The sequence below is a fragment of the Tachypleus tridentatus genome, unplaced genomic scaffold, assembly GCF_004210375.1.
Source record: "Tachypleus tridentatus isolate NWPU-2018 unplaced genomic scaffold, ASM421037v1 Hic_cluster_1, whole genome shotgun sequence".
NCBI classification, from domain to species: Eukaryota; Metazoa; Arthropoda; class Merostomata; order Xiphosura; family Limulidae; genus Tachypleus; species Tachypleus tridentatus.
In genome coordinates this window covers 27,774,401-27,788,686 of record NW_027467777.1, presented here as the reverse complement: position 1 = coordinate 27,788,686, position 14,286 = coordinate 27,774,401, and positions in this window count along the sequence as shown.

The window sequence follows — 14,286 nt, the reverse complement described above, 5'->3', positions numbered from 1 at the left end:
GTTACTTTCTATAGACTGATATGGTGTACTTCTTATTAAAGACAGTTACTTTCTATAGACTGATATGGTGTACTTCTTATTAAAGACAGTTACTTTCTATAGACTGATATGGTGTACTTCTTATTAAAGACAGTTACTTTCTATAGACTGATATGGTGTACTTCTTATTAAAGACAGTTACTTTCTATAGACTGATATGGTGTACTTCTTATTAAAGACAGTTACTTTCTATAGACTGATATGGTGTACTTCTTATTAAAGACAGTTACTTTCTATAGACTGATATGGTGTACTTCTTATTAAAGACAGTTACTTTCTATAGACTGATATGGTGTACTTCTTATTAAAGACAGTTACTTTCTATAGACTGATATGGTGTACTTCTTATTAAAGACAGTTACTTTCTATAGACTGATATGGTGTACTTCTTATTAAAGACAGTTACTTTCTATAGACTGATATGGTGTACTTCTTATTAAAGACAGTTACTTTCTATAGACTGATATGGTGTACTTCTTATTAAAGACAGTTACTTTCTATAGACTGATATGGTGTACTTCTTATTAAAGACAGTTACTTTCTATAGACTGATATGGTGTACTTCTTATTAAAGACAGTTACTTTCTATAGACTGATATGGTGTACTTCTTATTAAAGACAGTTACTTTCTATAGACTGATATGGTGTACTTCTTATTAAAGACAGTTACTTTCTATAGACTGATATGGTGTACTTCTTATTAAAGACAGTTACTTTCTATAGACTGATATGGTGTACTTCTTATTAAAGACAGTTACTTTCTATAGACTGATATGGTGTACTTCTTATTAAAGACAGTTACTTTCTATAGACTGATATGGTGTACTTCTTATTAAAGACAGTTACTTTCTATAGACTGATATGGTGTACTTCTTATTAAAGACAGTTACTTTCTATAGACTGATATGGTGTACTTCTTATTAAAGACAGTTACTTTCTATAGACTGATATGGTGTACTTCTTATTAAAGACAGTCACTTTCTATAGACTGATATGGTGTACTTCTTATTAAAGACAGTCACTTTCTATAGACTGATATGGTGTACTTCTTATTAAAGACAGTTACTTTCTATAGACTGATATGGTGTACTTCTTATTAAAGACAGTTACTTTCTATAGACTGATATGGTGTACTTCTTATTAAAGACAGTTACTTTCTATAGACTGATATGGTGTACTTCTTATTAAAGACAGTTACTTTCTATAGACTGATATGGTGTACTTCTTATTAAAGACAGTTACTTTCTATAGACTGATATGGTGTACTTCTTATTAAAGACAGTTACTTTCTATAGACTGATATGGTGTACTTCTTATTAAAGACAGTTACTTTCTATAGACTGATATGGTGTACTTCTTATTAAAGACAGTCACTTTCTATAGACTGATATGGTGTACTTCTTATTAAAGACAGTCACTTTCTATAGACTGATATGGTGTACTTCTTATTAAAGACAGTATCTTTCTATAGACTGATATGGTGTACTTCTTATTAAAGACAGTTACTTTCTATAGACTGATATGGTGTACTTCTTATTAAAGACAGTTACTTTCTATAGACTGATATGGTGTACTTCTTATTAAAGACAGTTACTTTCTATAGACTGATATGGTGTACTTCTTATTAAAGACAGTTACTTTCTATAGACTGATATGGTGTACTTCTTATTAAAGACAGTTACTTTCTATAGACTGATATGGTGTACTTCTTATTAAAGACAGTTACTTTCTATAGACTGATATGGTGTACTTCTTATTAAAGACAGTTACTTTCTATAGACTGATATGGTGTACTTCTTATTAAAGACAGTTACTTTCTATAGACTGATATGGTGTACTTCTTATTAAAGACAGTTACTTTCTATAGACTGATATGGTGTACTTCTTATTAAAGACAGTTACTTTCTATAGACTGATATGGTGTACTTCTTATTAAAGACAGTTACTTTCTATAGACTGATATGGTGTACTTCTTATTAAAGACAGTTACTTTCTATAGACTGATATGGTGTACTTCTTATTAAAGACAGTTACTTTCTATAGACTGATATGGTGTACTTCTTATTAAAGACAGTTACTTTCTATAGACTGATATGGTGTACTTCTTATTAAAGACAGTTACTTTCTATAGACTGATATGGTGTACTTCTTATTAAAGACAGTTACTTTCTATAGACTGATATGGTGTACTTCTTATTAAAGACAGTTACTTTCTATAGACTGATATGGTGTACTTCTTATTAAAGACAGTTACTTTCTATAGACTGATATGGTGTACTTCTTATTAAAGACAGTTACTTTCTATAGACTGATATGGTGTACTTCTTATTAAAGACAGTTACTTTCTATAGACTGATATGGTGTACTTCTTATTAAAGACAGTTACTTTCTATAGACTGATATGGTGTACTTCTTATTAAAGACAGTTACTTTCTATAGACTGATATGGTGTACTTCTTATTAAAGACAGTTACTTTCTATAGACTGATATGGTGTACTTCTTATTAAAGACAGTTACTTTCTATAGACTGATATGGTGTACTTCTTATTAAAGACAGTTACTTTCTATAGACTGATATGGTGTACTTCTTATTAAAGACAGTTACTTTCTATAGACTGATATGGTGTACTTCTTATTAAAGACAGTTACTTTCTATAGACTGATATGGTGTACTTCTTATTAAAGACAGTTACTTTCTATAGACTGATATGGTGTACTTCTTATTAAAGACAGTTACTTTCTATAGACTGATATGGTGTACTTCTTATTAAAGACAGTTACTTTCTATAGACTGATATGGTGTACTTCTTATTAAAGACAGTTACTTTCTATAGACTGATATGGTGTACTTCTTATTAAAGACAGTTACTTTCTATAGACTGATATGGTGTACTTCTTATTAAAGACAGTTACTTTCTATAGACTGATATGGTGTACTTCTTATTAAAGACAGTTACTTTCTATAGACTGATATGGTGTACTTCTTATTAAAGACAGTTACTTTCTATAGACTGATATGGTGTACTTCTTATTAAAGACAGTTACTTTCTATAGACTGATATGGTGTACTTCTTATTAAAGACAGTTACTTTCTATAGACTGATATGGTGTACTTCTTATTAAAGACAGTTACTTTCTATAGACTGATATGGTGTACTTCTTATTAAAGACAGTTACTTTCTATAGACTGATATGGTGTACTTCTTATTAAAGACAGTTACTTTCTATAGACTGATATGGTGTACTTCTTATTAAAGACAGTTACTTTCTATAGACTGATATGGTGTACTTCTTATTAAAGACAGTTACTTTCTATAGACTGATATGGTGTACTTCTTATTAAAGACAGTTACTTTCTATAGACTGATATGGTGTACTTCTTATTAAAGACAGTTACTTTCTATAGACTGATATGGTGTACTTCTTATTAAAGACAGTTACTTTCTATAGACTGATATGGTGTACTTCTTATTAAAGACAGTTACTTTCTATAGACTGATATGGTGTACTTCTTATTAAAGACAGTTACTTTCTATAGACTGATATGGTGTACTTCTTATTAAAGACAGTTACTTTCTATAGACTGATATGGTGTACTTCTTATTAAAGACAGTTACTTTCTATAGACTGATATGGTGTACTTCTTATTAAAGACAGTTACTTTCTATAGACTGATATGGTGTACTTCTTATTAAAGACAGTTACTTTCTATAGACTGATATGGTGTACTTCTTATTAAAGACAGTTACTTTCTATAGACTGATATGGTGTACTTCTTATTAAAGACAGTTACTTTCTATAGACTGATATGGTGTACTTCTTATTAAAGACAGTTACTTTCTGTCCAGTGATATGAGTGTTTACAATTTTCTTTTTCTGTCATGATTTTGTGTTTATGGTTTTATTCTTTCATCATCATAGTATGTTTATGGTTTTGTTTTTTCATCATGATATTATGTTTATTTGTTTGTTCTTTCACCATTTTATGATGTTTATGGTTTCATCATAATATCATGGTTATGGTTTTGTTGTTTCATCATCATATTATGTTTATGGTTTTCTTATGCCATCATCATACTGTGTTTATGGATTTGTTCTTTCATCATGATATTATGGCTATAGTTTTGTTGGTTCGTCATCATATTATGTTTATGGTTTTGTTCCTTCATCATGATATTATGATTATGGTTTTGTTCCTTCATCATGATATTATGATTATGGTTTTGTTCCTTCATCATGACATTATGATTATGGTTTTGTTCCTTCATCATGACATTATGATTATGGTTTTGTTTCTTCATCATTATATTATGTTCATGGTTTTTTCTTTCATAATGATATTATTTGTATGATTTTGTTCCTTCATCATGATATTATGATTATGGTTTTGTTCCGTCATCATGATATTATGATTATGGTTTTGTACTTTTATCATGATATTATTTTTAAGCTCTGTTTCTTTCATCATGATATAATATTTATGGTTTTGTTCTTTCATCATGATATTATCTTGTATATTCCGTCTAGTAACAAGTGGTGAATAAAAATCATGAAACTGTATATATTGTGTAAAGAATTATCTACACATTATATTAAATTATCTTGTATATACCGTCAAGTAGCAAGTGATGAATGAAAACCATAAAACTGTATATATTTGTGAAGAATTATCGGTACATTATATACAGTTATCTTGTATATACCGTCAAGTAACAAGTGATGAATGAAAACCATAAAACTGTATATATTTGTGAAGAATTATCTACACATTATATACAATTATCTTGTATATACCGTCAAGTAACAAGTGATGAATGTTGGCTCTGGCTATTAAATATATATCGGACAGCAAAGATACTTTCTTCATCTTACTAACAGTTTATTAAAAGTCAAACTGTATTCAGTCTTCAGTAATGTCAAGAAAACCCACTTGTAGAGAAATATATATGTAAAAACGGCTCGTTTGGGTTGAGAAAATATTTTACGTAGAGGATCGAACAACGTTTCGACCTTCTTCGGTCATCGTGAACCCAAACGAGCCGTTTTTACATATGTATTCAATCTTCTTATTCTTCTAGAACTTCGCCCACCACAATATATATTGTTCTAGTTTCATGAGTTTTTATACTGGATACAATTACGAGTTAAATAGCACTACGTAACAAAATTTTTGCTTTTTCTTGTTCGTGGGTAGAAAGTGTTATTTTCCAATTGTTTATGCCTAAAGTAAATGGAAAAGACCTATTTTTTCTTCAAACTTTGCTATTGTGACCTGGGAGCGTATAACGAAAACATGATGGGAGAATATATTCGGGGGCTGATACGGGAAGTGATTTACATTACAGTCGCAAATCTCGAAAAATTACTCACTTCTAAACATTTTTGTATAACTTTAGTATAAATACATGTAAATCTTGATTCATATGTTGATTTATTCAGACCTTATGTAAATTAAAATGTGCAAATTTTCCCGTTTTTACTTATAAAATAGGTTCATTTATAAATTTCATCATCCAGGTCAAAAAAGCAACGTTTGAAGGGAATAATGGCCATTTTCTGTACTTTTACAACATAAGCAATTACAAATTAACACATACTATCCAGGAACATAATTTGTGTTACATAGTGTAATGGAACACGGAGAGCGGAATATAACAATTGAATTATTAAGGTTAGTGCTGCCACCTGTTAAGTGTACCGTCAAGCAACAAAATATACTAAACCATTAATATACTATTTATCCATTGTACAAACTACACGAGGGCTATCTGCGCTAGCCGTCCCTAATTTAGCAGTGTAAAACAAGAGGGAAGGTAGCTAGTCATTACCACCCACCGCCAACTACTGAATTATTCTTTTACTAACGAATAGTGGGATTGACTCCACATTATAACGCTCCCGCGGCTGAAAAGGCGAGCATGTTTGTGCGACGGGGATTCGAACCCGCTACCCTCATATTACGAGTCTAATACCCTGTATAGCAATAAAAGAATGAAAGGAAAACAATCCAACAAAATGTTTAGAATATTTACAAAATAATCTAAATAGAGAGAGAATAAATGAATGATTGTGTTGTGACTAATTGTGGTGTATGGAGTTCTATAGGCCGTTAAATCCTACCATTGTATTAAGGTAGCTTTAAAGCTGTCACTGTTGAGTAACCATATCTAGCGCAAGTACCTAATATGTAGCTTTTTTTGCAAATATTCGAAACAATCAAATCTTTGTTTCAGTGTCACTATAGTCACTGTGTTTGTATGGTGTTTTGTTATATCAAAGCCACATCAGATTATCTGCTGAGTCCACTACAGTCAGTGTGCTTGTGTTTGGCTATCTGCCGAGTCCACTACAGTCAGTGTGTGCGTGCGTGCGTGTGTGTATTGGGCAGGGGCGTAGATTTTTTTACACCAGATGGAGGGGATGATTTTTGCATCCACTTATGTGGACTGTTCAATTTGCAAATTGGTAATCTCTGATTACGTGAACCTGAAAGCCGTAAACACGCAGTCACAGAGTAATCTTATTGCCAGGATACTTGGATGTATGCTTAGGCCTACTGACTGATACGAACTATCGCTTAGATCGAAAAGCTTAGAAGCACGCCTATATTAAACATGTACATTTCGGCTATTGAAAAAGCCTACATCTAGGCCTAATTATGTAATTCGATTGGTAAGAACACGAGAATCACAAGAACAAACACACAATTTGTAGGCCTGTGATGCAATAAAACAATTCAACAGACCAAACTGTAGGAGGGATGATTGTATGCACCATACCCCCCATCTAAAGTGAAGGGGGGGATGTATCCCACCCATCCCTTCTAGGATCTACGCCCCTGGTATTGGGCTATCTGCTGCGTCCACTACAGTTAGTGTGTGTGTGTTGGGCTATCTGCTGAGTCCACTACAGTTAGTGTGTTTGTAGATTTGGAAACTTTAACAATCTGCAATTGAGTTTTGAAAACTTTTTAAATGATTTTTTGTAGGTATTTGTAAATGTTCAGTGAGAAATTGCTAATTATGTGTTATACACAATACAGTAAGATATGTTTATAACTCCAACAGGTATGATTACAGCAATATGTTAAGATACCATCAACTTATAAAATTTGTTAAATGTTAATTCGAAGCTAAATAATAAATTTCCAATGAATTACCTTAGTTAATTATTTAATTATTAGTTAATTATATTAATTACTTGTGATGTTGCAAGAATCACATTCTTGCACTTGTAGGAACACTTCACGAACTATTTTGTAATAATTGTTACATATTAAAAAATACATTTATTTACAAACTTTTTATTTCTGTTTGTTTCTTGACAAGTATTTTGATAAAAGTATCAAGATTACTATTTTCAGTTTTTAGATATACAGTTATTACAATTTACAGTTTCTACATATACAGTTATTACAATTTACAGTTTTTACTATTTACAGTTTCTACATATACAGTTATTACAATTTACAGTTTCTGCATATACAGTTATTACTATTTTCAGTTTCTGCATATACAGTTATTACTATTTTCAGTTTTTAGATATACAATTATTACAATTTACAGTTTTTACATATACAATTATTACTATTTAAAGTTTTTGTATATACAGTTATTACTATTTACAGTTTTTACATATACAGTTATTACTATTTACAGTTTTTACATACACAGTTATTAATATTTACAGTTTCTACATATACAGTTATTAGTATTTACAGTTTCTACATATACAGTTATTACAATTTACAGTTTCTGCATATACAGTTATTACTATTTTCAGTTTTTAGATATACAATTATTACTATTAACAGTTTTTACATATACAATTATTACTATTTACAGTTTTTAGATATACAATTATTACAATTTACAGTTTTTACATATACAATTATTACTATTTACAAATTCTACATATACAGTTATTACAATTTACAGTTTCTGCATATACAGTTATTACTATTTTCAGTTTATAGATATACAATTATTACAATTTACAGTTTTTACATATACAATTATTACTATTTAAAGTTTTTGTATATACAGTTATTACAATTTACAGTTTCTGCATATACAGTTATTACTATTTTCAATTTTTAGATACACAATTATTACTATTAACAGTTTTTACATATACAATTATTACTATTTACAGTTTTTAGATATACAATTATTACAATTTACAGTTTTTACATATACAATTATTACTATTTAAAGTTTTTGTATATACAGTTATTACAATTTACAGTTTCTGCATATACAGTTATTACTATTTTCAGTTTTTAGATACACAATTATTACTATTAACAGTTTTTAGATATACAATTATTACTATTAACAGTTTTTACATATACAATTATTACTATTTACAGTTTTTAGATATACAATTATTACTATTTACAGTTTTTACATATACAATTATTACTATTTACAAATTCTACATATACAGTTATTACTATTTTCAGTTTCTACATATACAATTATTACTATTTAAAGTTTTTGTATATACAGTTATTACAATTTACAGTTTCTGCATATACAGTTATTACTATTTACAGTTTTTGCATATACAATTATTACTATTTACAATTTCTACATATACAGTTATTACAATTTACAGTTTATAGATATACAATTATTACTATTTGCAGTTTATAGATATACAATTATTACTATTTACAATTTCTACATATACAATTATTACTATTTACAGTTTTTACATATACAATTATTACTATTTAGAGTTTTTAGATATACAATTATTACTATTTACAGTTTTTACATATACAATTATTACTATTTAGAGTTTTTACATATACAATTATTACTATTTACAGTTTTTAGATATACAATTATTACTATTTACAATTTCTACACATACAGTTATTACAATTTTCAGTTTTTAGATATACAATTATTACTATTAACAGTTTTTACATATACAATTATTACTATTTACAGTTTTTAGATATAGAATTATTACTATTTACAGTTTTTACATATACAATTATTACTATTTACAAATTCTACATATACAGTTATTACAATTTACAGTTTCTGCATATACAGTTATTACTATTTTCAGTTTATAGATATACAATTATTACAATTTACAGTTTTTACATATACAATTATTACTATTTAAAGTTTTTGTATATACAGTTATTACAATTTACAGTTTCTATATATACAGTTATTACTATTTACAATTTCTACATATACAGTTATTACAATTTACAATTTCTACATATACAATTATTACTATTTACAATTTCTACATATACAGTTATTACAATTTTCAGTTTTTAGATATACAATTATTACTATTAACAGTTTTTACATATACAATTATTACTATTTACAGTTTTTAGATATACAATTATTACTATTTACAGTTTTTACATATACAATTATTACTATTTACAAATTCTACATATACAGTTATTACAATTTACAGTTTCTGCATATACAGTTATTACTATTTTCAGTTTATAGATATACAATTATTACAATTTACAGTTTTTACATATACAATTATTACTATTTAAAGTTTTTGTATATATAGTTATTACAATTTACAGTTTCTATATATACAGTTATTACTATTTACAATTTCTACATATACAGTTATTACTATTTACAATTTCTACATATACAGTTATTACAATTTACAATTTCTACATATACAGTTATTACTATTTACAATTTCTACATGTACAGTTATTACAATTTACAGTTTTAAATATACACTTATTACTATTTAGTTTTAATCAGTGATGACAAGAAAATCCACTTGTAGAGAAAAAGACACGTGTAAAAACGGATTGAGAAACTTTTAATGTAGAGGAGCGAACAACGTTTTGACCTTCTTCGGTCATCGTCAGGTTCACAAAGAAATAAAGAGATAACTAACCGATAGCTGACCACATGTTTGAAGGTGGTTGTGTAGCTGAGTGTAGGAATGTAGAGGGCGTGATTAAATGTTTTAATTTTTTTTTTAATATAGGTATAAATGGTGTTCTTTTGTATTGGTATGTTTTGGGCTTGAGTTGTTGTATATGTAAGGCTTCTTTAATATTGCGTTTGTTTATGTTTGTTTCTTTATTAAGTATTTGGGTGTTTTCTATGGTTATGTTGTGTTTATTTGATTTGCAGTGTTCGAAAACGTGTGAAAGTGACTTTTTGTGCTCTTTGAAACTGGTTTCCATTTTTCTACTTGTTTCTCCAATATAGAAGTCGTGGCAGTTATCACATTGTATTTTATAATGTTTGTGTCGTGTTTGTCATTATAGTATTTACATAGTATAGATCTTAGTTTTGTTCCTGGTTTTTGAATAAATTTGGTATTAACTGGAATATCATATTTTGTTACTAGTTTTTGCCAAATGTTGGTTATTTTTCTGCTGATGTCGGGAATATATGGTATGCAGTACAATATGGTTTCATGATTTTTTAAATTGGGGGTATATTTAATTTTGCTTTTTGTCTAGGTGTGTGTGTATAATGTTTTCCACGGTTTGTGGAGGAAACTTATTGATGTTGATGAAGTATTGTTTTATTTTGTCTAATTCGTCGTTAATTTTATCTGGTGAGCATAGTTTTATGACTGTGTTTATTTGGTTTCTTAGTATGTTGAGTTTTTGTTTTGTTTCGTATGCTGAGTCCCAAGGAATGTATAGTCCAGAATGGGTGATTTTTCGGTGGATTTCTGTTTTAAATTGTGTGTCGGTTCTTGTAATTTTGAGGTTAACAAATGATATGTGATTGCTTTCTTCCATGTTCAGATGTGAAGTTAATGTTGGGATGTATATACATATATATTTTACTATTTAATTTGTTTGTTTGTTTGTTTTGGAATTTCGCACAAAGCTACTCGAGGGCTATCTGTGCTATTTAATTTTGTTTACATTTCATGAAATAGAAAAATATAACATTCCTTTTTCATAGAAGTTTTATATAAAACAATTCGAACGAAGTCTTGACCGAAGTTTGGTTGTAAATAATTTATTTATTCAGTGAACATAATAATATTACGCTATAAGTCTCCTAATAAAGGACGGATACAGAAAGCATTTCTATTGTTGAATCTCTTACGTACCGTTCGTTATCTTACCGTCGGTAAACCTTTGTAAGTTTAAGAACTTTAACGGACTGCATCTTTGAAAGAAAACAGAACGACGTTTCGGCTTCTTTACTGAAGCCTTCTTAATAAAACATATGGTACCCTTGTGTACCACGTGTAATACGATTCTGGTAATTAATAAATTCTTAAAATGCTTGAATAATAAAAGATTGAAATTATTTATTAAATGAATACTAACTTCTGATCAAACTACTAATTAACCAAGTAATGAATTTATTCAATATCATATACCACTCTTGCTTATTATGTTTAGAATACACTGTTTCATTCAAGTGGTAATTTCGTTGTTAACAGCATTTTTTACTCTAATCAAAAAATTTGTCACGGGGCTCAGCTAGCTTAGGAAATTGAGGCTAGTCGTAAGTCCATACAGTAAACTAACAATGGGAAATAGCCTTTACATATTAAAATTGTTGATAATAAGAATAGATGTATTTTAAACATTCGAACTATCACTATTAATCAAAGTATAACATAATTACTAAACAACGGTTATATTTCAAAACATCATAGCGGATTTAGTACATATTTTTATTCGGATTATAATTTTGCCCCTAATGGCACAGTGGTATATCTGCGGATTTACTGTGCTGGAAACCTGGTTTTGTTATTCGTGGTAGGCATAGCACAGACAGCTCTTTATATATGTAAAAACGACTGGTATGGATAGAGAAAGCACTATGCAGAGGAGCGAACAACGTTTCGACCTTCTTCGGTTATCGTCAGGTTCACAAGGATCGAGAAGGTTGAAACGTTGTTCGCTCCTCTGCCTAGTGCTTTCGCTATTCATACCAGCCATTTTCACGTAAATAATTTTCTCTGCAAGTGGGTTTTCTCGTCATCACAGACAGCTCTTTGTGTAGCTGTGTGCTTGAGTTATAACTTACTGAATAAAACTCATTTTTGGGAAACAGCACGTGCAGATTAATAAGTATTCATTCAAGTATTTCCTGTAACAAATGCATTTTATTTCACTAACGAACATTTATTTAAATGTAAGAAGAAACCAACTGTGTGCGGTATTATTCTAATTAAAACAACTAAGCTATAAACAAATAATATATAATACATAATTTATTTTAATTTGACACATGGTTATAAAACTTTGGTTGCCGAACTTTGAACCTTTTAGTGCAAGACTCCACAGGTGAGTATAGTAATTGTTCTTAACATGACATTCTAAATTGATCTGCTTGTCACGTGTCACTTGACACAAATTAGTCAAGATTTATCTTGTCAAACACTGTTTAACAATGCCACCATCCACTTAATATTTACTCTATCTGCCCGTGCTCGATGCCTAGTAATTACCATACCAGGCTGTGAAAGGTCCTCATGTTCGAGCCCGCAATTTGCCCTTCAAAATGTCCTGCACTTTCAGCTTGGTGATGTTTATTACTCATTGGCTGCTTTCGTTGTAATCAGTTGCTCTAAATTAGGGGCAATTTGCTTGAACCCTGATATAGCAAATGTTAAAGACGTTTATCAAATGTTAATTAACAATATCACAAGTACACATGTTAGATTAATTCCAGTGTTTCCAAGCTCACAAACTCAACTTATCTCAAAAAACATTTAATATCAATTCTTAGCTAACAATCCTATAGTTGCATTATCAGATATTAGTTAACATTTATTTTACTTAATCAAACGTAAGTTGATGTTGTTATCGAGCTCACAGGACTCAACTTATAAAATATTGCTTAACCAATGTCGCCAAACTCATTATTTTCATATAACTAAATTTTAGTCAATAATACTATGTTGTTTTTAAAACTCAGACGCTTGTATTATTGTTTGATCAGTGAGAGTTTAATATCACGTGATGGGCTCACGTAATGTCTGTGTAGCTTATTTAGTTTTGCACAAGGCTACTCGAGAGCTATTTGCACTACTAGTTCCTAACTTTAAAATGATAAGTTAGAGAAAAGGCAACTAGCTGAAATCATTTACCGCCAACTCTTTACAAACAAATTATGATATTGATCTTTGTATAATAATGTCCCAGCGACCTAAAGGGCGAACTCATTCGGCAACTGATTTAGATCCCTTAATCCTCAGGTTGTAAGTCGAGTATTTTAACCATTAGACTTTTCCTTTGTCGTTTCGTTGAGCTGAGTCTTGAGTTTCTTTATGTGTAACACCTCTTTAAAATTAATTGTAACTTTATTCTCATAGTTATACAAAATGACTGACACTAGATAGCGCTGATATCATGGTGACCATTCTCATACACAGTTACGGCAGAAAGTGTTTGTACACCTCCGCCGTGAGTAGTTTCTTCATCATAACTTAAAAAGTATCAGGATTAGGATAATGAAAATAAGGTATATTATAAATATTATACTAACAAACATCTACATAAATTTTTATGTAAATTGAATGAAAAAATAAACTGTTTATAAACAAATAACCAAACATAGGAGGGGCAGAAAGAGTTCGTACGTCTACTTTAATGGTCAGTTGTGTAGCCTTTCAGGTGAATTACTTGACACAATCTCTCCTCATAGTCCTCCATGATCGTTTTACAGTACTCGACTGGTATTCTTTTCCATTATTCTTTACAGAAGGCCTCTAACTCTTGCAAGTTTTTTCGGATGACGCTGATGAACCCTGGTCTTCAACTCATGCTAAACGTTTTCAATTGGGTTGAGATCGGGTGACTGCGATGGCCACTCCAGAACGCTTACATTGATCCTCTGCAACCAGGATTGCACATATATCGATGTGTGCTTAGGGTCATTGTCGTGCTGGAAGTTCCAACGACGCCCAAACCGCAAGTTCCGAGCATCATTCTTGATATAATTGCCTACTAAATCAACGTACTTTTCTTTTCTCATGATTCTGTTGACGCGGTGAAGGCTGCCTACACCAAAAGAGCTGAAGGAGCCCCATAGCATGATCGAGCCACTTCCGTGTTTAACTGTAGGGACGGTGTTCTTTGGAAGATTTCGTTCCCCCTTCTTACAGAAAATATAGCGAACATCTTTGTGGCCGAAAAACTCGATTTTAGTCTCGTCTGACCAAAGAATACTCTTTCAATAGGTAAAGGGCTTATCTACATGCTTTCTTGCATACCTCAATCGTGCTTCTAAATGAACAGG